At 50.8% G+C, this 27,136-nt stretch overlaps 1 long non-coding RNA gene across 1 annotated transcript in view; it reads right to left on the minus strand.

Moving 5' to 3' along the window:
* Positions 1–850: 850 nt before the first annotated feature.
* LOC142581992 (uncharacterized) overlaps positions 851–27,136 on the minus strand; it is a 137,773-nt gene continuing 111,487 nt past the window's right edge. The window contains exon 3 of the long non-coding RNA XR_012828344.1: positions 851–892. This is a non-coding gene — a long non-coding RNA (uncharacterized LOC142581992). The remainder of the gene's footprint in view (positions 893–27,136) is intronic.

Here is a 27,136-nt window from a genome sequence, read left to right on the forward strand (position 1 = left end):
ACAGCACCTGCCAGAGTCTATCTGATCGTTGATCGGTAAATTAGGTCCACATGACATTCCAAAGAAACCTGAGAGTCAAAGTATCAATGTCCTATAACTCTTGCTGTACTAAAGTTGCCCACATACTGCAATTTGCATTCCAATCTATGACGTCAGACCCTTCCGCATCACAAGGGTAGCCAACCACAGGTGTCCTCTTTCTTTTCCCTCCCTATCTCATCTGAGATGATCAACGGTAGTCGAACAAGAGATGTCTCCGTAGCCAGCGTTTCGACAAGAGTTTGATTCCAGAGAGATGTATGGTTCGACCATTGTCAATCGTTTCAAGTTTCCGTCTGCTTGTAAACGTCTGCTTGTTTGAATCTCTTCTCAGGGCCCCCATGCTTTCATAATTCAGGGCTGGTAAACGAATGACGTAAATTTGTCAATATATGACATCACCGCATAGACTAAGCAGCAGTGTTCAATCAATGTGAGGCGGTAGTCCCATTGTGTTGTTAATCGGGTGCTTTGTGCGGAGAATGGTTTGAGAGAACCTCTTTCAGGAGGAGGTCAAAGTATGACTACAGAGTAGCGCTGCTTGTCTCAATGTCTTTGTACCTACAGACGTGTGCTACATTAAAGTGAAACGACGGAGAGAATGGCCATGATATCTGGAACCAGCCAGGCTTGTTGGGTTTGCATCGTTAGTTCGCATTTGAAATAAAATACGGTGTTTTTCGTACGAACCTGTTTGCATGAAAGCTAGCTAAGCTCAAACCTCTTCGCAGATTCACACATTCTAGTTCTGCGTTACTGAATAATGACTTTGGCTGAAAAAAAGCATATTGAAGGTAGGTATTGTACTCAACACAGACAGCAACCGCCACAGTAAGTCCCAAGAATAGCGAATCTGAAAAAGAAAAACAAACGTTTGTTTTGACATAGTCAGGAAAAACACCCCTGCCCTCCATATACCCCGCAAGCGTCTCCCTATACAATTTTACCCTGGCAGTGGACGCCATGATCTATCCATCTATCTATCTATCTATCTATCTATCTATCTATCTATCTATCTATCTATCTATCTATCTATCTATCTATCTATCTATCTATCTATCTATCTATCTATCTATCTATCTATCTATCTATCTAGCTATCCGTCCGTCCGTCCGTCCGTCCGTCCGTCTGTCTGTCTGTCTGTCTGTCTGTCTGTCCGTTTGCTTGTTTGTTTGTTTCATCAGTCGGCGGTCGGCAGGCCCGTCCGTCCGCTTCAACGCCGGTAGGTCCGACAGCGCTTGGATGTTGAAGACCACCACATTTTACCCGTTTCCTAGTATGAGTCTAATGAAGAGCCGGAGCGTAGGGGGCAAGAGAAAATAGACGCAGCCGAACCACTGAAAAATAAAGCTTCGATAAGCCACGCGGCAGGGACTCCCTCTTTCTGGGGCGAACCACGCCGCGCACTGCCGACGACGCGGCCAGCGAAAAACGCGCTCGTCGGAGCGCACCGTCTATAGATGCGCATGAAACAATGAAGGAAGTCGTGCCAGCTTCGGCCGTGGCCCGGAGATGAGGGAACAGGGGCGGCGCCGAAACAACCCAACCGTGCTCCCTGACACGCAATCTCGGCGCAGAAAAAGCGCAGATTCCAAAGCGCCAAGCCGCGGGCCCGTCGTCCCGAAAGACAAAGCGGAGAAAAATTCGCCCCTGTTCCTCCCCCCCACCCATTCTCCCTCACTTTTGATTCTTTTGCTTCTTCATGTCTCCGTCATAAATCAGGAAACGATGACGCGTGGTCGAAGAAACTCCCGCTTTGGTTCCCCGAGCTCTACTGCCCCGGGCATCCCTAAAACCGTTTTACCCGCTGTTCGTTCGCGAATTTTTACCTTTTTTCCGATTTCTTTCCTTTTTTTCTTTCTTTCTCTTTTTACCAGAAAGTTGGCGAAATATTCGGCGGTGGCAGTGGTGGCGGGGACGACCGATCCTCTCTATATGGAAACAAGCTTTCCGCCAGCTGGACACACCCGAAGCGAGCCAAGATGGAGAAAGAATGGCGTATCGAAAGGAAACAAAGGCGAAAGAAAATAATGAAATAAAACTTGCGTGCTCACGGGCCTCGGGTGAATCACATTGTCCTCCGCGCAAGGTGTTGCGAGCGACCAAAAAGGACGACGTGCGTTTCTCTCGGCCGCAGCCCATTATTGTTCGGCGACGCCGGTGGCATCCCGCATGTCGTTTTTTGTTCCCGTTTTATCCCATAAGGCACCCGGCAAGCATGACGTAGTTTGTGGTGAACGAACGATGTTTGATAGAATGCACAGCCTTGCGATGCTTATGCGGCTGTTGGCATTGTTGCGTTTCGCCTGCGACACGTGGTTTTGCCGGCGCAACGGCGGCGGGGCGGCGGACATTTTGGCCCGATCGTCGTCACCGCAACACTCATCGCCAGGTGTTTCCAGGCGCGTCTGCGGCGATGCGACCGCCTAGGGATTTCGTTCCAGTCATTGTGCCCGAAACAGGCGATGCCAAAGCAGGGATCTCATTCCAGTTATTGGGCCCGAAACAGGCGATGCCAAAGCAGGGATCTCGTTCCAGTCATTGTGCCCGAAACAGGCGATGCCAAAGCAGGGACCATCTTCTCGTTACAGTCATTGTGTCCGACCGGCAGCGCCACGACAGTGTGCTGCGCAGCGCCACGACCAGGTGCTACGAGATCGTGCGCAGCGCCACGACATGGTGCTACGGCATCGCTACGACAGTGTGCGTCACCATTAGCCCATTGTACATTCACGTGCTCGTCTTTTGAGGGGTTCCTTCTTGCCCTCAACTGCGAGAGTATAAAAACAGCTGCCCCCGGACGCCAGGGAGGGCTCCGATTTCTTCCGTTGAGTGAAGTGCTCTCCCGTCTCTCTACTTCGGTCAAACCTGACCGCCAACTCTTTGCGATGTTAAAATAAACAAGTTGTTTCGTTGTTACCAGTCGACTCATGCTTTGCCGGGACCTTCGGATGCTTCGAGTTGTACCCCAGGCCGCCAGGCCAACGCTACCCTTGGGGCTTGCGACCCAGGTACAACCACGGGCGTCAGCGCCGAGTTCCCAACCGATCGCTCCAGTGTCGCGATCCAAAATATCTGGTTGCCAGCGGTGAGATCGCCTACGACTTCAAACAACGGTCTGCCAGCGGCGAGATCACGACAACGGAGGCCAGCAGCAAAGAGATGCAGTTGACAGTATGCTGAGCAGCTCAACGACGATCCGGGAGCAGTGCAACGAGCCCTGTGTGACGACTGGTTGCCTGCAGCGGAACGACTGCGCGGAATTCCTGCCTGCGAGGTTTGGTGAGTGCGGGACTTTCTTCTTCTGAGCTTTGCCAGGCTTTTTGTTAGTGTCAGAAACAGAGCTGGTAATTGTGGTTGTCGTTGCTGCCGGGTTAGTTTGCGGCAAGACAATAGTAAGCAGTAGAGAAAGCAGCATTCAGAGCAGCCATGGATTTGAAGTCGTTGCGCAAACCGAAATTGTTGGAGCTTGCAAGAGAGTTGGGTCTGGATGTCTCAGACAAACTAAGAAAACCTGAACTGCTAAAGGCTATTCTTGAGTTAGAGGCTGAGGATGACGAGCTGTCGGAATGCCTTGAGACTATTGAAGAGAGGGAGACAGAAAAAGAAGAGCGTGAACGTAAAGAACAGAAAGAGCGAGAGCAACAAGAGAAAAAAGAAGAGCGCGAACACGCTTTGGAAATGAAGCGTCTCGAGGTAGAGATGGAACGCGCTCGTAATGGAAGTCAGGCACACGGTGCAGGAGAACGCGTATTGTTCAAAATGACGGACCTGATGCGGCCGTTTAAGCTTGGAGAGGACATTGGTTTGTTCCTGGTTAACTTTGAGCGAACGTGCGAGAAGCAGGGGTTCTCTCGGGAAACGTGGCCACAGCGCTTGCTCACTTTGTTACCCGGCGAGGCGGCCGACGTAGTCGCTCGCTTGGATAGAGAGGAGGCAGAGGATTTCGACACAGTGAAATCGAGTCTTCTAAAAAAGTACCGGCTGTCTGCGGAGGCGTTCCGTCGGAAGTTTCGGGAAAATGAGAAAGGCAAAAGTGAGTCATATACAGAGTTTGCGTATAGGCTTATGTCGAACATGCAGGAGTGGCTCAAAGAAGAGAAAGCGTTTGGTGACCACGATAAAGTTCTGCAGTGTTTCGGGCTAGAACAGTTTTATAGTCGGTTACCGGAGAACGTGCGATACTGGGTCTTGGATAGGCCAGACGTGAGTACGGTGGCTAGAGCCGCTGAGCTAGCCGAGGAGTTTGTGACGCGTCGAGCTCGCGGAGCTAAGGACGGTCAAAAGGGTGAATTTGGCTCCAAGTCTGAGAGGCCAAGGTTCACGCCCATGAGATTTAAGGGGGACACGCGTAGTGAGGATGCGAGTGAAAGCAATCCGACCAAACGTAAAGAGACGGCAGCCGAAGCCGAACGCAGAAAGCGGTTCGAGATGAGGCGAGCGGGCGTTTGTTATACGTGCCAGAAGCCGGGTCACTTTTCGGCGCAGTGTCCGGAAACAACACCAAAAGTTGTGTTTTTTTCAATAGGCAGCACTGACGAGAACATGAAGCTTCTTGAGCCTTACATGCGAGACCTCCTCGTAAACGGGAAAGAGTGCCGAGTGCTTCGCGATTCCGCAGCTACGATGGATGTAGTTCACCCGTCTTACGTAGAACCCCATATGTTCACGGGCGAGTGCGCATGGATCAAGCAAGCCGTGGAAGCTCATAGCGTGTGTCTGCCGGTAGCAAAAGTGCTTATTGAAGGACCTTTCGGAGCGCTTGAGACGGAGGCGGCAGTGTCATCTATGCTGCCACCCCAGTACCCGTACCTATTTTCAAACAGGTCCGATCACCTCCTGCGCGAGAAGGGGCTTTTGTTTGGTGAAGCTAGTGTTCAGGCCTTAACCAGATCGAAGGTTCGGGAGCTCGCTGCAAAGGCGGTAGTTGCGGGGCCGACGTTATCAAACAACGAAAAAGGGTCAGAGGCGCAGCAAGCTGATATTCAGAGCACGCCCGAACAGAATAAAATTGAGTCTGTAGCGTTGAAGGCGCCAGATACTGGAGAGGAAAATCCCGACGCGGGAAAGTTAGAAGAGCTATCTACTGATTTGGTCATCGCGCCTACGTCAGACGGACTTGATAGGTTGCTAAAAGTCAGCCGGACGGCTTTGATAGCCGAGCAAAAAAAGGATGGCAGCCTGGAAAACGTGCGCTGCAATGTCAAAGAAGGTATCGCCAGGAAAACTGCGCGTTTTGTGGAAAGAGGTGGAGTCCTGTACCGGAAGTATCTAGACCGCCGAGGAGTGGAGTACGATCAGCTGGTCGTGCCTCAATGCTATCGTCAGGATCTGTTGCGCTTGTCACATGGGGGTTCGTGGTCCGGACACCTAGGAGTTAAGAAAACTAAGGACCGTCTCTTGCAAGAGTACTATTGGCCAGGGTGTTTTCGGGACGCAGACCATTTCGTGAGGACATGTGACACTTGTCAGCGGGTGGGCAAACCAGGGGACAAATCGAGGGCGCCGTTGAAATTGGTACCTATCATTACGGAGCCTTTTAGACGGCTCGTTATTGATACTGTGGGACCTCTGCCGGTAACAGCCACGGGGTACAGACACATTTTGACTGTGATCTGCCCAGCGACAAAGTTCCCTGAAGCAGTGCCGCTTAAAGAACTCAGCTCAGTTGAGATAGTTAATGCACTACTGTCCATATTTGCGCGAGTTGGTTTTCCTGCAGAAATTCAATCAGATCAGGGCACAGTGTTTACTAGCGCTTTGACGACAACTTTTCTCGAAAGGTGTGGGGTAAAGCTGTTACACAGCTCAGTGTACCACCCACAGTCGAATTCCGTTGAGAAGCTCCACTCCGTCATGAAGCGCGTGTTGAGAGCCTTGTGTTTTGAACATCAAACTGACTGGGAGCTGTGTCTGCCTGGGGTGATGTTTGCTTTAAGGACCGCGCCGCATGCGGCTACGGGGTTTTCGCCAGCTGAACTGGTGTACGGTCGCTCGCTTCGATCTCCGCTTCGCATGCTTCGAGAATCGTGGGAAGGTAGGGGCGACGACCCAGTCGTGGTGGAGTACGTGCTTAAGCTCCTCGAACGCTTAAGAAGGGCACAGGAGTTGTCAGGTGAAGCAATGGCAAAGGCCCAGCAGAGGGCCAAGGTTTATTATGATCGGACAGCCAGGGCCCGTCGTTTTGAGGTTGGCGATGAGGTCATGATATTGCGCACATCGCTAAACAACAAACTAGACGTGCAGTGGGAGGGCCCAGCGCGAATTGTTCAGAAACTGTCGGACGTTAACTACGTGGTAAGTCTGCCAGGAAAGCGGAAAGCACAGCAAGTTTACCACTGTAATCTGCTCAAACCTTATAGACAAAGGGAAGCAGTGGTGTGCATGATGGTAAACGTTCCTGAAGAGCTTCCGGTCGAGCTTCCGGGACTAGGCTCAGTGACGAACAGGGAAGACACCGGTCAAGTCATTAGTGACCTTATCAGTAAAGCACCGCTGTCGCCTGAGCAGAAAACCGAACTACACCAGCTATTACAAGAGTTTCAAGGTCTGTTCTCTGAGAGGCCTGGTAGGACTTCTGTACTTACTCATGATATTGAACTTACCTCCCCAGAGCCAGTACGATCCAAGGCGTATCGGGTGTCACCCCGCCAGAGCGATATTATGGAGGCTGAGGTAAAGAAAATGCTACAGCTCGGTGTTATTGAGGCAGGTGAGAGTGATTATACCTCCCCTTTGATTTTAGTTGAGGTACCGGGCAAGGAACCTCGTCCTTGCGTCGACTACCGCAGGCTTAATTCCATCACTAAGGATCAAATTTATCCGATCCCTAACATCGAGGAGCGCCTTGAGAAAGTTAGTAGCGCTCAGTTTATTTCCACCCTAGATCTTGTCAGGGGTTATTGGCAGGTTCCACTTACAGAAGAGGCTAGTAGGTATGCGGCGTTCATTTCACCAATGGGAACATTCCGTCCTAAAGTGTTGAGTTTTGGTTTGAAGAACGCGCCATACTGTTTTTCAAGTCTCATGGATAAAGTGTTGCGGGGACAGCAAGAATTCGCTTTACCGTATCTAGACGACGTAGCGATATTCTCCGCATCCTGGTCTGAGCATATGACACACTTGCGGGCAGTGCTAACCCGCCTGCGCGAAGCAGGCTTGACAGTAAAGGCTCCTAAGTGCCAGTTAGCACAGGCCGAGGTTGTCTACCTCGGTCACGTGATTGGTCAGGGTCGTCGCCGCCCCTCTGAAATAAAAGTGGCCGCTGTGCGAGACTTTCCGCAACCGCGCACAAAGACCGATATTCGGTCGTTCTTAGGTGTCGCCGGCTACTATCAGAGGTACATCCCTAGGTACTCTGATATCGCGGCTCCCCTGACGGATGCTCTAAGAAAGACAGAGCCTCAAACAGTCGTCTGGGACGAGACCAAGGAAAGAGCTTTTAGCGCCCTAAAGAGTGCCCTAACAAGCCAGCCTGTGCTACGATCGCCAGACTATACAAAAGGGTTCATTGTTCAGTGCGATGCTAGTGAGCGAGGCATGGGCGTTGTACTGTGCCAACGGGAAAATGGAGAAGTAGAACACCCCGTCCTGTATGCTAGTCGTAAGCTGACCAGTCGTGAGCAGGCGTATAGCGCCACCGAGAAAGAGTGTGCATGTCTCGTGTGGGCCGTTCAGAAATTGTCATGCTATCTAGCCGGCTCGAGGTTTATCATTGAGACGGATCACTGCCCTCTCCAATGGCTGCAGACCATCTCTCCCAAAAATGGCCGCCTCCTGCGCTGGAGCCTCGCTTTACAACAATATTCCTTTGAGGTGCGTTACAAAAAGGGGAGTCTCAACGGTAACGCCGATGGCTTAAGTCGAAGCCCCTAACCTAGGAATCAGCCTCAAAATTGTTTGTTACTGATGTTTTTCTTCCTGAGGCAGGATTTTTTTTAACATATTGCTTTTGTTTAGTGTTTCAAAGTGATGATATGCTTTCTAGTGCAATTTTTCAATTTGTGGACGCGTTCTGAGTGATGCTAGACTACTGTAAGGAACTAGGCAGTGGTATAAAAAGGGGAAAGAGCCTGGCAGGGCTTAGTGAGGGTTGTGCCGTGCTTGCTGACTGAGCGGTTGAGTTTTCAGCGTAGTTCTAACGCTTGCCGGGAACGAGAACAAAAATGTGAACTCTCCCGAAGTCACTTTGCAGTGTCCCGTGCGAACCTGAACGAGAGAACGAGGCCTTCTCTGTGCGCTGCGCTCAAGAAACGTCAAGGGACGCCCGACTTCGGTTATGAGCATCATCGAGCGACATCCCTCCGGACAGCGGATGCAGTCCCCTGTCCATCGGGATCTCCTTTCCCCGGCGGGGCGGTCTGTTGCGTTTCGCCTGCGACACGTGGTTTTGCCGGCGCAACGGCGGCGGGGCGGCGGACATTTTGGCCCGATCGTCGTCACCGCAACACTCATCGCCAGGTGTTTCCAGGCGCGTCTGCGGCGATGCGACCGCCTAGGGATTTCGTTCCAGTCATTGTGCCCGAAACAGGCGATGCCAAAGCAGGGATCTCATTCCAGTTATTGGGCCCGAAACAGGCGATGCCAAAGCAGGGATCTCGTTCCAGTCATTGTGCCCGAAACAGGCGATGCCAAAGCAGGGACCATCTTCTCGTTACAGTCATTGTGTCCGACCGGCAGCGCCACGACAGTGTGCTGCGCAGCGCCACGACCAGGTGCTACGAGATCGTGCGCAGCGCCACGACATGGTGCTACGGCATCGCTACGACAGTGTGCGTCACCATTAGCCCATTGTACATTCACGTGCTCGTCTTTTGAGGGGTTCCTTCTTGCCCTCAACTGCGAGAGTATAAAAACAGCTGCCCCCGGACGCCAGGGAGGGCTCCGATTTCTTCCGTTGAGTGAAGTGCTCTCCCGTCTCTCTACTTCGGTCAAACCTGACCGCCAACTCTTTGCGATGTTAAAATAAACAAGTTGTTTCGTTGTTACCAGTCGACTCATGCTTTGCCGGGACCTTCGGATGCTTCGAGTTGTACCCCAGGCCGCCAGGCCAACGCTACCCTTGGGGCTTGCGACCCAGGTACAACCACGGGCGTCAGCGCCGAGTTCCCAACAGATCGTACCAGCAGTCGGATCCAAACAGCATATAGACAGGCGTGTATATGCTGCAGATCAAGAAGTGCCCGCGAACGGGGACGTTCGAAATAGGGCTCCCTCAGCCGAAGGCTTGTCACGCCAGACAAGAAATATTAGTTTTCATTTACGCACATCGCAGGTAACGTAAGGTATATATGCCATTAACGCAAAGAAATAGGCTCCGGGAACGGCTCGGACGTCCGCGACAAACGCTCGTGCGCCCCCCCCCCCATCCCCCTTCGATGAATATTTGCCCGATCTGCAGTCAAAGAAGACGACGCCGTAGCAGCGCGCTCACTCTACCAATGTTCAGTCGTACAAATGCGAGACCAACGTACAACGTGCTTCATCGCTTGGCGCGTTGCGCTTCGCGCAACAGCGACGTTATCCGGGCAACGAAACGAGCAACGCGTAAGCATTCAGACCCGAGCTGAAGCCTCGGAACTTCATCGCCGGGGACACTCTTTTTCACCGAGCCCTATCTAATGCTCGCAAACTTTGCCAGTCACACTTTCGCTCGGCGGAAACAAACAAACAAACAAACAAACAAAAACATGCCTTGCTCACACCAAGCCGGAGACGGACACGCATGCCAGCCGTACTGCTTGAAGGAAGGGGTTCGCACCGTCCGGCGAATAATTAATGACGACCGTTTTCACGACCAAAGTGCATCAACCGAGCCGGGCAGGGTTCTCTCTTTTATTTTTTTTTTCTCTCGGTCTTGCCTTCCCTGATCTGCGTAGCGTATTTCCTTCGTACCCACCCTACGGCACACACGGGAACGGATGCTGCACGAGGCCGGCGTAGGGAGAGGGTATGCGAGAGGGGGAAGGGAGTGGAGAAGAGAAAAGAAAAAGCCGTGCGGAGGCCACAAATAGCCGCTGGAGCAATGAAAACGAGCATTACTGCGCGCGAAAATGTCCGTCATAATGACCGCTGCCCGAATGAATGAATAAATAAGGACTAGAACGACGTGTTGAGCAGTACGCCGTGGCCGCGCATGCGCCGAGAGACGCCCGAGTTATACTTTCCGAGCGGCACCTCCTCGGTAAAGAAAGAAACAGAAACGGAAGGAAGTCTACATGATGGAACCGAGATTTTCGCGTCGCTAGTTTACTTCTAAGCGTCAAGCTCGACGATTTGGTCGTAATGTAACGCCGCCCGAATAGTCGAAAAAAAAAAAAAGAAAGAGGAACGAAAGTTGTGTCCGTGAGTCGTTTCGGAGCGGCGCTAACTCAATTTCTCGCGTCTTCTATAATCACACGTTTTACAGCCCGACCACAAGCTAGATGAAAGTGGCCCGGAAGAAATAGATGAGGCTGCCGTAAAAAATGCAAGCTCGTGTAATCCTCCGGAAGTTGCTGCAAGCTCAAAACCTACGCATAGCGTTAAAGGTACGTAGAGAAGGAGTGCGGAAGAGAGCGTTGGTTTTAAATAAGTGGTTTAATCTAACATCACACAAAAGTTTCAAGAAGAAAAATACATGAAATAAATGTGTACAACAAGAACTAAAATAAACGATTGACTCGTCAAGCCCACCAGCTCGGGCTATCGAGGTACTGCATTTCGTCGTTCGCCCCAACCGGCTCACGCGCCCGGGTCTTGCTGAACACAGCGTTCTGTGCGAGCAGCTTCTATTCTTCCCGTTTAAAGTGGGTAACATTTGAATCGTCGCACTTGGTGCCCATATTTCGCAGGATGTATAAAACACTCTTGTGCGAAAATGCTGGCTCTCGCCTCTATGCCGGCGGGAAACGCCCGAGGACTGACCCACATTTATGAAGACCGCCGGTATGGATGGCGCCTGTGACTGTACAGCTCACCCGAGCCAGCCTCTTCGAGACGGAGAGAACTGCGACAGACTCGAGAACATTTTTCGGTGACTAAAGTGCTTGGACTGTGGTCACATTTGCGCCTCCTGGCGACAAATCGAGGCGTGTATAGCCGCTGTTTCTGATGTCCACTGACCCCAATGACCTCTTGCGTGGACCTGACGTACAGCACCGTATGTGTGCGCAGCTGATGCTCCCTCTCTCCCTTCTTCCCTCCCTCTATTTCCTTTGTTTCCTTGTTTTTACCATTTACCTTCTTTCTTCTGCGCAGGGTAGCGAACCGCACGTGCGTCAGGTTGACTCCTGTGCCCACATCTCCATTTTAAGAAATAAATAAAAATGTAAGTAGATTTTGGACTGAACTACTGACAGGTTATAATACTTTCGTGAAAAATCTACCTTTCGTGCACCGAACTGTTTTTCTGCGCTCTTCTATGTATATATGTCCTATTTCGTTCGCACATGTAACCTTCACTTCACCCCTCCCCCTCCTGTCCACCATTTTCAAGGAGAAAAGTGTTTCTACATATGCATGCATACTCTGCGCGTTCCGCAAGCGGTAAGCGGGGAAAAAAATAAGGAAACGGTGCGCGATTCACTTTGCGACAACCAACCCGGGCGCTTGCGTCATCCATCTACGTAATAACAACCAGCACCGTTGTCGCCATCCCGCCTACGAATATAAGATGACGCGGCACGCGTCATCACACATAAAATCAATCAATCAATCAATCAATCAATCAATCAATCAATCAATCAATCAATCAATCAATCAATCAATCTTTATTCATTTATCCAGAAAATGTGGATGGTCTTCATGGCTAAAAGCCGCTGTAGGCAGCTTGACTGGGTCCCTGAAGACCGTTGCATTGGCAGGCATGTCATGGAAATCCCGAAAGTAATCGTTAATGAAGACGTGGCCATTGGCGGCCAACGGTGTAGCGACCACTATCATAATAATAAACATCTTCAAGTGCTAATCATATTCCTTATTGCCTTGACCTGTTGTTCATTGATATGCCACGGCTATTAGACAGAAAACGGCGCAGCCACGAAGCTTGCTTCTACAGGCTCATCCAGAGGGAGTCCCCAGGCAAAATCACGAAGACGCGCAATCTGTCAGTCACTCGAGGCGTTAAAGTGGCCGGATTGTTATTTGGTTAGAGGGGGGGTGGGGGTTGGAAGGCGCATTAATATGCGCTCCGGGTTGCGCATTCCTACAGAGCGGGGCCAACCACGCACGGCTCGCCTTCCCCGCCTTCGCCTCGGCGTCTGTCGCCGAGAGGCCAAAATTAAATTATTTAACCCAACCTGCGCAGCGCCGCCGGAGAAAGCAAACAGGCCTGGGAGACGGCGAACAGAAGACCTTGGCGCTATTCCAGCGACAAAATTAATAATTTTGCCATCACTGCGCGTCCCAGTGACGTGACGCTTGGCGTGCTTCCTTCTCCGCCGGCGAAGCTAACGTCAGGCGATGCATAATTAAACGCACCGAGCTCGGTGCGCACGGTTGCCGCGCTGCCGGCGTTACGCGGCAGAAGTGTCCCCGACGCCCTGCATAGCGCGGGGGACAAGGTTTTTTTTAATGTGACCGAGGAACGCGCCGTACAGCGCAGAACGGCGAGGCGGAGATTCACTCGGGCCTGCCTGCCCCGTGGCCCTTAATGACGTCACCTGAAGGAATGTGCGGCCATTATAAATATTAGTCTGCAAGTGCGAGGGCGAAGGTCGTGTGTCCAGCAGACGAACGCGGAATTATGTAGATGCACACACAAGCACGAAGAAACGTGGCCAGCTGCTTGGGGACCGCCAGACCGAGATGCGCGGTAACGGTTACCTGTGCGCGCTGCAACTGTACTGTACTGCTACACTATTTCAATAATTAGATCTGGGGTTTTATACGCGCCAGAATCACGGCCTCATGATGAGACACGCCGTAATGGAGAGTCGAGATTGATTTTTACCGCATGGGATACGTTAACGTGCACCAAAGTATAAGTGCACAACTTTCATTTCGCCCCCATCAAAATGCGGCTGCCGCGACTGGGATCGAACCCGTGACTTCAGCAGCTCAACGCCATAGTGACTAAGTTGCCGCGGTGTGTTACTATACTATACTATTCCATACTATACTATACTACACAATATTAGTGGCAGCTAAATGTTCACGCGTGATGTCACACGATACATTGTAGGAGTTGAGGAGGACTTTGGGATGAAAACTTGGGAGGTTTATTTACATTATTTACAGTGAGAGTCAATTAACATACTTAAAGTCATTACGGGCCGGCAGCAACTCGGACGCTGCGGCCCGTGGCAAGAAGCTCGAAAGAGATCAATCAAGGAATGCTCTAGGAATCCTCCCTGCTGCTCCCGGTCTGCGTCTTTTAAGCCCTTCAGTGTCTCGAAGACACGTCACGTTCGGCCAATGGGTGAGCCCGCTCAGGTGACGCCATTTTCGGCCAATCGGCGAGCCCGCTCGGGTGTCGTCATTTTCGGCCAATGGTAGGCGCCCGTGCGATGGAGTCACACCCGGCGAAGAGAGTCGTTGCTTGGTCCCCCTGCGGTCTTGCCTTGCTGACTTGCAATGCGCCGTCACAATAGATGAATGGGGGCGACGCCGCCAGGTTTTCACGGCGCATTACAGCCGTCTTGCTTGGTGACCCACTTTACCCGCAACAGTGCCAGGCTCTCGCTTCCCTTTCGGGAACAGTCAAGCAGTGAATAGCTCCACCGGCGGCACACGAAGTGGGGGCCGCCAACTTGTTTGCACGTGCCGCGCCTCAGGAATGTGGTATCCGTGCTTCTGCGCTCCTTAATTAGCTGTGGTGCGATTCGATGTGGTCTGGGGAACTCGAAGTAGGCTAAGGAAACGGCCCCGTATCTAACAACATGTGGAATACGTCAGGTTTCAGGTACGCCAATCTGCACCACGTGGACCTATCCTTCCGACTCCATATTTCATCTGAACTACACACAGAACCATGACAACAGTTATTTGCCAAGTATGGCTTGAAGTGCCTTTCACGAATGCATGTGTTTGCCGCACCGTGAACGGCTGACAGCGTTGCATGCCACAATTGAGGTGGCGATAAAATTTGGAGGACGCTTAAGCTTCGCCTTTAAGAGTGGAACGCGACAGCATTCAAAGATCCCCGACTGCTTCTAGCGCTTCCCGGCAACTACAGCTTATGTAACCGCGATGTTTTCCGGGAAACGCTGGCGGCGAACGCTATGCACGAAGGCTAGCTTTCTGGTTCTTTTCTTTTCCTTGTAACACCATCGCAACGCCATCTGGATGGTGCTGCAAGGAACCGAGCGGCCGAGCCGCTCCTACTAAAATAGACCTCAAACGGCAGCAGTTGGAAAATTGGTTTGTGTTTGAGTTTCCGCGTAAAAGAATAATGTTTTCTCGTATATTCAAATTACATTCCGATGCTATCACGTCTGTAGGTTGTGTAGAAGCCGTACTTCACAAAATTTCTGACGCATTTTACATCGAGAAATTCAATTAGTTCAGTAACGCCTACGCGCTACGCGAAGGGCCTGGCTGGATCGGGATCAGTATTCCGGGATGAGTAGTCCGGGATGATGTTTCTCATACAGACACTGGCTCCAGCGCCGATGCCGACACCGACGCCGGATTTTCTGCGACACGGCGCTCTTAACGCTGCCATGTTGAAACCGTCGAAGATATCCGGTGCCATTGTCCTCGCTACAGCTCCCAGAGACAGTCGCTCGCGTCAGCGTTGGCACGCCTCGACGATCAGTCGCTTTGGGGGCAGGCGATCTTACGAGCGCCGGCCTACGTATGCAGAGCCCACCAGCAGGTGACGAAGTCACTACTGAAGTTCTTCCGGTCAAGCGACCTAGTTGAAAGACTCCGACACTCTCGTGTTCTTTTATATGTGTGTGTGCATGTGTCAATTCACACACACACACACACACACACACACAAACACACACACACACACACACACACACACACACACACACACACATATATATATTATATATATATATATATATATGTGTGTGTGTGTGTGTGTGTGTGTGTGTGTGTGTGTGTGTGTGTGTGTGTGTGTGTGTGTGTGTGTGTGTGTGAATTGACACACGCACACACACATATAAAAGAACACGAGAGTGTCGGAGTCTTTCAACTGTGTGTGTGTGTGTGTGTGTGTGTAATATATATTCCTCCCTACGTGTCCTTTTTCTATGTTCCTGTTTCACCTTATCTCTTCCTTGCTGCAGCGTCACAAGCATGACCATTACGGTTAACCTCCCCCCGCATTGCATCTCAATTCTCTCTCTCCCTACGCCTCGCTATGCAACTGTACACGTGAACATTACTGATACTGTAGCCAAAAGCCCCACCGATTGACCGTGGGGCTCTTCGTTATAGATATAGTTTTGTAAACGCCAAGATTCCCAATATACCTACAAGCGTACTAAAAACGACTGAGACGCATAGTGCACATCGTAGTATCCTCGGGAAGACTGGCACGTCACTTAAAGACATTTCGCGCAACATGAATAAAAAATTTTGACGGCAATGCGTGCCATATATATATATATATATATATATATATATATATATATATATATATATATATATATATATATATATATATATATATATATATATATATATATATATATATATACGTGTGTGTTTGTGTGTAAGAAACGTGAAGAGACGTCTTAAACCGCTATTGCTACAAACGTTAGATTTTATTAGCTAAGCTCATAACAAACTACAGCTTTGAGAGATCGCGCTGTCAAACCACCTGGCCGCCCCATTAGAAGGTATTGCCTGGCGTGTGATGATCCAACAAAACCACAAGCTTTGCAGAAGATCGAAATCTCATTATAGGCTACCTTTAGCGATTTTTTAGTTCGTTTTAGATTTGATCGACGTCAGGCTGTTTTAGATCGAATGTAACCTAAAAGCTCCTCGCAAAGCAGCCATAAGTGAAGTTTGTACGCGCACTAAAAGAACAACTTATCTTGGAAGAACAAAAAATGAATCGCGGGTGATTTCAACACAGCTGGCGAGAATCCATAACCTGGGACCGCCATCGAGCGGTTTAGGATATAGTTTGGAAGAAAGTAAACCATGCAAGTGCATAAAATAGAAGAACAAAATGAGAGATCCGCAGAAAACGCTCACCAACGTGGCGAGCGCTGTCTCTCGTCAACATTCAAGTTCATAGCTAGGAGGTGTTTATCTCGATCAACGCTGTAAATGATCAGTCGCGTATCAAGACAGAGAACCGTCGGAGCGCCCAATGTAGGTATATACTGCTATTATTTGCACGCTCGCGGGGCTAAAAAAACAACCGTGACATGCTGGGCGGTATGCCCGGCTGCAAAATGCGTGACTGCTGGTTTCATCCCAGGTTAGATGTCTTTGTACGTCACGTCATTGCTTGCTTGAATCAAAGCGTGACGGACGAACGCACGAACAATATCGACTCGTTCCCCATCACATACTTGCTGTTCGTTGTGGAAGAAGTACATAAGCGAGCATCGAAGCGGTCACATGAAACAATCGAGATTCAACATCTGCGAAGAACGAAAATTTAATACCTCAAGGGGAAAAGTTCTGGCAGTTACTGCTTATGAAAGGATAAATCGCGCCCCCTTTCGCTTGCTTTACGCTTCAGACACTTGTCCTGAGGGGAGAGTTAACTATGTCGTAACGGCTAAACGCCACGGTGTCGAAACTAGTCGTAAAGGTTATCGACTTTGAATAACACTCCAGCTCCCCCTCTTTGTTCTTGTTTTTTACCACTATTCGCGTTCACACTGGTCTCTTGCTTGCCGGCGGGAAAAGGTGTTGCGCCGCTCTCAAAACGCTTTCAGCACGTGTTATACACCTTCTCGAGCACGATAGGTTTTTTTTAGCACTGCATTCGACATTTCGCCCTTTATAAGCAAGCAAGAGCAAAAAAAAAAAAAAAAAAGCGCGCGCGAGATAGAGAGAGAGAGAATATCGGCCGCGATCTCCGCCAACGGTGGCATTTTCCCATTTCGCCGTAGAGGTGGCACTTTTTGAGGTCGCACATAAATACGCGTCTTCTTGCCGCGACGTTCATTTCTCCATCGCCGACAGCCGCGGCGTTTCACCGCTGTCGGTGACGCGGAGGAAGCGAGCTGTCCGATCGTCTCCGGAGAACAAAAGAACGGCCACGTCTTCGCGTTTATCTACTCCTTTTGTCTTTCACTCTTGCGTTCGTGGGGGTGTCACTCTCCGCTTTCCCTTTGCAATTCAAATCGTTGCCTTTGGTGGCGACGCTCCAAGCTAAGAAAGAGAAGACGTACAGGAGAACAAGAGCGGCGGATCCTTCGATGGCCGACCGCTTTAGCGAGTAAAACGAAAACGTGAGGAAGATTCTTTTTGACAACTGTTCTTCCCTCCCCCCTCTCCCCCACCCTGTCCCCCTTCCACATCTGTTCAAACAATTTCCTTTCCATCTAGACTGCTGCTCCGACGTCAGAGATTATATTTTATTAGCTTCGAGGGCGACGCTATTCTGTCGCTTCTCGTGCCCTGTCTTGTTAAGAACGCCGTTTTTATTGTCGAGCGATTCGCGGTTCTGATTGCTTTCCGCGAGCTGCTCGGGAGGCCCTTGCGGATCCAGCGTTTGACTCGTATGAATATTTCAAAGCCGTTGTCGGGCTGGCGAACAGTCCTCGATAAGAAAACTGGCGAAAATCGTTTTCGCTTTTTTTGTTCAACAAGGACTCCGTATACATAAGTAAAATTTGAGCCCGCTGTGGTTAAAGAAGCACTAAGTAGATACAGTAAGTTAGTTTACATAAGTAGGCTATATTTATCGAAAATTCGGTGTAAAGACGTAGAATAAGAAAGAAAAAGACTAATATAATATAGTTAATCCGCGCTCTAAGCAAACGAGACAATTATCGCTCATGTCCTAGAGAAAGGTCGTGTCGGGCTTACTGGACCGGAACTGATTCCTGTTTTACGCCGCTGCCCCAGCGCCTATTAGTTCACCTATTTTTCTTTTCAGGTCACCACATGTTCTTTTTTTTTATCTTTTCATTGCTGCCTTGAACACAAGTTCATCACGTCTTCGTTCTGCGCCAAACTCAAGCGCGTACGAAAGAAAAAAAAAATAGGATGAAGCAGGACACGATGCACTCAAGGAAGCGTCTTCACACACTATGCCTTGTTCAATCAACGTCAAGGAGCGAACGTGTTCGAAACATTTCCGAGCAGCGGGCGCTGTCGAAGCCAGGGGCTTGCACTTCTCACACTCCGTTTACATTTACTTGAAGCTCTAATGCAAATAGCTTGACGTACTCCCCATGGTTTGCTATATTTGGACATTTTGTATCGCACGGCGGGTAAAGAACGACAGACTCAGCGAGAGAGAGAAAAAAAAAACGAGAGAGAAAGCGTAAAAGAAAGCAGGAAGAATAAAAAAAAATTGGTTAAACGTGACGTCGAAACGACGTACAGTACAGAAGAAACCGAGCACCCCTGTTCTCTCTCTCTCTCTCTCTCTCTCTCTCTCACCGCTCTCTACACACTTTATTTGTTTCTTACTCTCCCGTCGTTACAGTCCTTGCTCATTTCAGGTGGAGAGACAGTAAGCACGTTGCCGAAGCACCGAACAAGAAAGACCAGACGCGTGAAAAACCTCGATAAGTTAGGAGAAAATGTAGGATAGAAGTAAAGAGCGAAAGTGGGAGAGGGGGAAAAGGGGAGGCGAGGCTCTCTCGCTGCAGGGCGGTCTCGATATAGCTCGGCGGATTTTGTGTGTGTTCGTGCGCACGCGCGCGTACGCTCGGCAGAGATGAAGCCCGCAGCGACGGCTGCGGCAGCCGTGGCATGTTCTCTCTTCATCTGGCGGCGCCGGCCATGCGCGGGATCGAGACGTGAGGGAATTCCTGACAGAGTGCAGGGAGGCTCGATTACCCCCTTCCGCTGGCGCTCTCGCAGGCACAGCGGCCTGAGCGAGCGAGCCCAGCCAGCCACCTATGGCGATGTCGGGAATTAAAGAAAAAAAAAAAAGAAAGCGCTTTTTCTCCGCGCCGCCGCACAGGCTCGCGCGCGGCTCGCGATCGTACCACCACGGAGAGTCAACCCCTGGGGCTAACCCAACCCCCCCCCTACTGCTCTTCGCTCGTGGCCCTGGCTTCTACTACGCAGCCCACCACTGTGCAGCCTCGAGCGAGACCGTTTTCCAGCATGCTCGCTTGAGTCCCGGGGTGCCCACGCCGTCCCGTATGTGGCTGGTGGAAGTAGAGAGGCGAGGTGAGGAGTTTTGCGGAGAGGGCGTTGTTGCGGCCTTGCGCGTCTCGCGGCATTCCGGTTAGCGGAGGAATTAGCGCGGTCCTCCGTAATAAACGAGTCGCTCAACAGCCAGCGCGCTCGGACGCAACGTGTAGCTGGTGAGCCGGCGGCAAACCAGCCACGCGAGACGGAGTCATGGACTGGGATCGGGAGCAAAAAGAAAAAAGAAAATGTCCCGAAGGCTGACTGTCGACCCGTTTGTCTCGGATTCCTCCGCGCGCCTCTGGCTCCGCAGGCTTGTGGCGCGAGCGCGGAGGCGTGCGAGCGTACACGCGAGCGTGCCGTGTCAAAATCAGATACGTCGGTTACACCACTCGCGACGTCGCGGGTGTCACGTTATACCGCGCCGCACTATTAATAAGGCCCGCTACGGCGTTCTTTTCGTTCGCTTCACTTCACGTCGTTTTCTGTTTTTCTTTTCGTAGTTAAGGCAAACTGAAGGCACGAACCTTGTTTTGTACGGGAGACGAAGTACGGAAGTTAGGCTCTTTAGCTGGAGGTTGTTCTGCGGACTTTCTCTCGTTATTTTGTCCCTTTCATCTTGAGTACAGTAAACGGAGATGTTAACGACTAGCTACCCTGCTTTTCGTTTTATCAATGTTTTATTTGCAACAGCAAGCTCTGTTTGTGAAACCTCTTGTCTGAAGCCTGTTGGAGTCATACATGCATCCAAGATGTATAACCAGGCAGAGTGATACTTGCGATAGCAAATTATTCCAAGTGTTCGCACTCGTTCCTGTAATTTTGTCAGAATCTTCTTGTGAGCCATACATGTAATCATGCACAAAAGGAGCACAAGATGTGAAGAGGGGGGGGGGGGGCGAGACGCAAAAGTGGGCATAGCAGTCTCGACGGCAAGAGTAGACATTCGTCAAACGCATGCTAGATGGCGCCACAACACCGCGCCGCAGCATACTTACAGGCTTTTTTATCTGTTTGCTAACGCAAGCTCGTCATCGTGTACCTGAAGCGGCAATTTATGAGCGAGAGCACGTATGTCAGTGGCAACAAAGCCGTAGCAACAAAGCTGTCGTTACTACAGCAAGGCTTACCAGTCACAGTTTTATGCGAACAAACTTAAGCTTCGACATCTTTCAGGAATTGTGTCAAATGTACTATACTCCTGAACCAACCAGAAACAATAATCTCAATGACATTCTTTATTTTGTTGAATGTTGTGTATCTACGCCGTGCAGTGCCCATACGATTTCACTTTTCATCATACCCATCTGGAGTAGCATACGCTATAGGCAGGCCGCCAGGTGAACCTCTCCAGAATTCATTAGAGAGCGCCTTCCTCTCTAATGAGCAACGGCTTACTCCTGAACACATCTCGTTTGAACCGTTGGCCAAACCGACTAAAATGAAGCAAGAATGCACAACTCTAGGCAATAAATCAGTGGCGCCATCGTAAAAGTTATAAGCGCTGCTACCAAAAACGCCTGCCTGTCAACGCAGCATGCGTAATTTACGCTGACGCAAAGGAGTTTACTACTGAACTGCACCAAGGCGCAAAGAAAGAAAGAAAGAAAGAAAGAAAGAAAGAAAGAAAGAAAGAAAGAAAGAAAGAAAGAAAGAAAGAAAGAAAGAAAGGAAGAAAGAAAGAAAGACAACTTAAACAGTCGTAACCGACGAGCACTGCGAGCGTCTGCGGAAACGGCATCGACGACTTATCTGCTCAGTGTCACCGTTCGGAGAAAACCGTCAGAATTTTAAGCAAACCAGGGGGTTGTGTCACAACGTTCGTGCAAGTCGATTCTAGGTGATCCTGTTCTAGCCTCGCTGCGACGACCGCCATCCTCCGGACTAGGTCGTTTTTCTCCCCAGAAAACTCGGCGAGGGCATAAAGGCACGTGTCTACCTCGCAAAGCTTCGCGACAGGAAGACAGAACCAAGGAAAGAGGGACGCCAGTTCCCGTGCCGTGAAGTCTAAGGCAGTAAGGAATTTCAGACGCCCGACTGCCCGCTTTGAGCAACCGGGTAATCCTGAAACGTGTCGACATATTCGAATTGCGATAAAGGCCGCTTATAAACCTTGATAAAAAAAAAAAAGGAAGAAGACGGGGAGGACGAAACGGGAGGCAGTAAGGCGCAAGCTAAGACCCTTGCGCTGAAGCGGTTGACGTGCATTCCCTATATACGAGCGAAGAAAGCGCCTTCGTCTTCTGACACCTCTTCCAGAGTGATATGGGCCAATAAAAAATAAAGTTTCGGGGGCGAAATTTTTTTTTATTATTAGAAAGGTTTGGTGCCAGGGAGAGTGTAATCGATGTTGTTCTCGTCACAATTCTATGATATTCACGGTTTACTTACTTCGCACTTTGTTGGTGAAGCCCTTTGAGCCAGATTTTGTGATTATGTGCTAAGCATTATCGGCGAATGTTGAGAAATAATCAGCATCTGCCGCAAGAAGGAGAGCAACGACAACTACAATAACGGCAGTTTAATCATAGTACAATCTTCAGAAAGCACGTAAAGACTGAAGACATAAAAACGGTGTTCCATGCAGACATCACAGAGGTGCCTTTATTGGTGTTGAGCTATAGGTAATCGCTCCTTTTTTTTAAAATTTACATCGTCCATGTTTATCAGATACGTCACATGCCAGATGTTCGAAGCCTCACTGTCGGTGCCGTAACAAGCGGCATTTGTTGTAACAATTCGTTGAATTTTTTCGCATTATTTCTTTTTCCTCGTGATCGGTCGCGTCGACAGTCCGATACCGGTGATAACGGCGAAGGAAAGCGAAAAGGATCTAAAAAAGACGACACAGATCGTCACCAAACGACCCGGGGATATCCACTCACCACGGGCACAAAGGGGCCCGAGCGATCAGAAGCAGCGGGGACAACACTCGGCATAGCAAAGTGGGCCGCACAGCGGCCAGGGACCGGCGACCCGGCGACGCGGCGGCGCTAAGTGAAGCGCCTCGTGCGACGAGACGCCACCGACCGACCCAGCCGTCGCCACAGCCGAAGAACGGTGCGCGAGCCGAATGCGATGCTCGGACCGCGGGCGCGGTGCGCAAAGCTGATCGAACCCACGGCTAAGCTCATTCAGACGGGCGACAGACGACATAGATCGAGGAGCTTCGCTGCTTGACCGGGGCCGTGTTGTATTACACCGAGCAGGGCTGCTTAGCGCCCGATGCGCCGCAGCGGCCGGGCGCTTTCCCCCCCTCTACGCCACTCTCGCGTCCCCCCATCCCCTCCCCCCCTACACACCGCTCCCGACCCGCCTGCAGCCTCCCCGGCGCTGCGCGCCCGTGGCGCGGCTTATCGCAAACAAGGCGCCTGAAAACACGGGCCATGTATCGCCGGCGCGCGCGAGTGAGCGCTTGGCTCGTCGCTTGCACACCGGGGGCAAGGACCCGTGCTGGAATGGACCAACCGCCTGGACACACTGAAACCTTTTTTTTTTCCTTTCCTCCCTCGTAAACTTTAGGGAGCGTGTTTTGCCAACGGTGTGGCTTCGGCTAGGGTTGTTTGAACAAGACGGGGAACTTTTATCGGGAAAGGAATATGCGAACTCAGACATATAGAGAGACAAAGAGAGAAGTATAAATAAGCAAACGAGCGAGGGAGCAAATAAAACAGAGAACAATGTAAAATCGTGCAGAAACCATGAACGATGATTGTCAATGTAAGCGAATATCACTCACTCACTCACTCACTCACTCACTCACTCACTCACTCACTCACTCACTCACTCACTCGCTCACTCACTCACTCACTCACTCACTCACTCGCTCACTCGCTCACTCACTCACTCGCTCACTCACTCACTCGCTCACTCACTCGCTCGCTCACTCGCTCGCACGCTCACTCACTCACGAACTCACTCACGAACTCACGAACTAACGAACGAACGAACGAACGAACGAACGAACGAACGAACGAACGAACGAACGAGCTAGCGAGCTAGCTAGCGAGCGAACGAACGAACGAACGAGCGAGCGAGCGAGCGAGCGAGCGAGCGAGCGAACGAACGAACGAACGAACGAACGAACGAACGAACGAACGAACGAACGAACGAACGGACGGACGGACGGACGGACGGACGGACGGACGGACGGACGGACGGACGGACGGACGGACGAACGAACGAACGAACGAACGAGCGAACGAACGAACGAGCGAACGAACGGGCGGACGGACGGACGAACGAACGAACGAACGAACGAACGAACGAACGAACGAACGAACGAACGAACGAACGAACGAACGAACGAACGAACGAACGAACGAACGAACGAACGAACGAACGAACGAAAGCTCAAGCGCTACAGTGACAAGTGAAACACTACAAATATGAACGGTGGATATTGTTATGCACAAGCTTTGCCTAAGCATATTATCCAAAAACCTAAGTTACGTGTACTATAATGTAACAGTTATCGCGGCGCCGCAGGTTTAGTGAAAACACTGAACACACACGCACCTATGTCAGCAGCAAGTACAACAGTGTGCCAGTTGCATAACCGCAGTGAAGGCTGCAAATACGAGTTCAATGCCGTTAAAATAATGGATGCTTTTACTGACTCCACGCCCTATCAGCGGATTACACTTGCATTGCAAATGATATTAGCTGTGCCACACCGTGTTGACTAATAATTAGCAACAGAAAATAATAAGGAAGAGCAAGAAGTGGTTCTTAGGAATGGCACTAAACATTTTCTTTTGCGGTCTGCGCATAAACCTTGACAATGCACTTGCGACGCTGCGCTTTTACTGAAACGCACTTCGGCTAAGTTTAAACTTTCTACGGCCAGAAATAACAACTTAATGATCAGAAGGAATCGCTACAATTTCAAGGCCCTGGAATAAGAAATTCCACAGTTTGCCGATACATTTCTATTATGACCCTCAGAGATTACATCCGAATAACACTGCCGTGTGGTTCGAATGACACGATCTGTCCCAAACACGGGCTATCCTACCAGCTGTAAAGATGGCGAACGCAACAGTTTGTATTGTTCTAGGTCTGTTTGTTTTATTTGCTTACTTGCTTGTTTGATTTTTTATGCCTTTTTCTTTGTCTGTCTGTTTGCTTGACTCTGCATATTACTTTCGCAATAAATGTGTCCACAACATATCTAACATTTAGCGTATTGCTGGCACTATAGTGTATTGCGTGCCCGCTTTGGCAAGACTCTCGGTAAAGGTTCTCGCTAGTTAAGCTAACGAGCTCATTACATGTGGAATAGGTATAGGCCGCAAACTCGACCGAATGCACCGACTCGAATGTATATACACCCGAGGTTTTCTCGCGCGACCGCTTCGTCGATGCGCACATCGAGGTAGAAGCTAGACTTCGAGAAGGTTACGCAAGCGTGACTCGGAGACGCTTCCGTGGCACTGAAATTTCTCGCGCTCGCCAGGGCAAAGGAGGGGGGGGGGGGGGGGGGAGGTTTAGCAGGGTGCGTGTATCGATTACGCATCTCGATTGATTTTGTTACCCCGCAGGAGAAGCGTCCGGTAATTTTTCATCGCGCAGCCAGTGAACGCCGTATCTGGCCGAGGCCCTCGGGCTGTGTTCGAGAATACCACGGCGCGCAATTTGGGTCGTCGTCTCACGGTTCTACAGGGGACGAAGGGGACGAAGGAATATAAGGTTGCGAGAGGGAGTTGCAAGGCACCGGCGTTGGAAAGGGGGAGGGAGAGATAGAGAGCAGAGCCTCGGAATAAGAGGGCGAGGGTGTCCCCCCGCTTCGCGATTAGCATCCGGCCATCCTAATTGCTTTCTAATCGCTCCAACGGCAGCCGACGAGTGAGCCAGCGCGGAGCTATGGCTCTCGATAAATTATTCATCGCTTCGCGGACGCGCGTCTGCCACAGAATCGCACTCTTGTGAGATTCCTTCACGCGCCATTACTCCCGTGTGGAAACAAGCCTCGGCAAAGAAAGTCGCTTCACTTTCCTCTTGCTTCGACTTGAATCAGTAATCATTGTTCTTGCATTTGCTTTTGTAATTTTCCCGCGATTCATTTAGCAGCGGCTCTAAGTTCGGGCGCGTGCGGTTCGGAACAAAAAAAAAATGAAAGAAATAAAAGACGAGAAATTAAAAAAAAAGAACGGGCTTCGATCCCTGAACAACAAAAGCGTCCCCTCCCTGAAGCCGAGAAAAGCAACTTCGTTTAAGGTTTTCTCGTCGATGAGTTGCTGCATTGAACACTGTTTGCTTGGTCGCCGCACTTAGGGAAGCGAGAGGGTCGCTAAAGATACTTCGGTATTGCCTCGACGCCGGCCCCAGGGAATAGCGGCATGCTTTGGCAAAACAAAAGGAGATCATTAATCAAATCGCGCAATGGTTGGTGATAGAGCGCCTGGACTGCTTCATTAAGGCTTACGTCTCGAGCAACTTCTGTTGCAACACACGCAGGTGATCTCAGCGGTCGCCGCGGAATAGAACGCTTTATAAGGAGACGGGTTGAAGACGGTCTTCGAGGCATCAGCAAGAAACGTGCAAGGGGCAGCGTTTTTTTTTTTTTCACTTCTCGGCGGATGCGGAGCTGAATTGTGAAACCGCGCCTCTTTTCGAGAGTCACAGATAATGCCTGGCAGAGAAAACGATGCTTGATTGAAGAAAGACAAAAGGCGGCTAAGCCTCCTGCTTAGGTTTCGCTCTGGGAACACCGCGCGCTATTTTGCTCAAGTGCGGCACACTTCGGTCGCTTTCAATCTCTTCACTGCGTGACACAATGTCGCATAAGTAATGCCAGAATATATTATTACCGCGTCGTTTTGCAAACTCCCGTCGGGAAACCATCGCAGCTCAGATGAAAAGTGACCCCGACTCGACCCCCGACCTCATCACGAGCTGTATCAGAATCCCGTCGCTTGCGAAACAGCGTCGCGGCGCAGGTTAAAGACACCGAGCAGCAACCTTCTCCTCGCTTCCATCCCTCAGGGGTACGACGACAATCGTGCCGCGAGCTTGCGAACTTAGTGCGCAGAAGGCTATACGCACTCATTCGACGAAACACCGCCAAACGTGACCACGTCGCGTCTCCTTTCAAGGCTTACTGGATATCAGATATCGTTATTCCTCGCTACTTCGATACTCCGCAAAGCTCGGGCCCAGAAGCAAACCGAGATCGCGAGTGTATGTAACACAATGGACACACGTGTTCAGCGCGGCGGCGGCATCGGCGGCAGTGGCGGCAGCAGCAGCAGCAGCAGCAGCAGCAGCAGCGTTAAGTACATTGAAGCAAGGATCCACGGGGCAGCCGTCGACACGGCGGTAGCATCGAGGGAGTAGGAGCTCGCAGAATAGAGGCACGCACACTGCAAAGGCGGCTTCAAAAGGAGGTGCGGGAGAGGCGAGGACAGCAAGACGAGAGGCCAGACGCAGGCATGCGCGAAGGAGCAGCAGTAGCAAGTCCCGCGGCGAGCGGATAACGCGCACGAGGCTGGCCGGAGAGAGAGAGAGAGAGCGAGGAGGCGAAGAACCGCGGGGCGAAGCATGGCGCATCGTCGAGGCGGCAGATCTCTTTCACATGCAAATAAGGACAACCCCTTCGCGTGCATACATCTTTGTTCGCGCGCATACAAATCGGTTTTTCATCCGAAAGCGAAAGGGCAAGGCAGCTGGCGAAACGGGGCGGGCGGGAGAGAAGGCGCAAGCCGAGCCTTCAAAATATGCACGTGGCAAATCGCATGCTCCCCCCCCCCTCTTCCCCCACCCTCAGCCTCTTCCAACGCCTCCGCCACAGACGGTGCGGATCGCCCCGACTCCCAGTCCGTCCCGGAGTCGCGCTTCTGTACACTGTGGCTGCGAAGACGCGCACACACACATGCACGAC

The sequence above is a fragment of the Dermacentor variabilis genome, chromosome 5 (assembly GCF_050947875.1).
Source record: "Dermacentor variabilis isolate Ectoservices chromosome 5, ASM5094787v1, whole genome shotgun sequence".
Lineage (NCBI taxonomy): Eukaryota > Metazoa > Arthropoda > Arachnida > Ixodida > Ixodidae > Dermacentor > Dermacentor variabilis.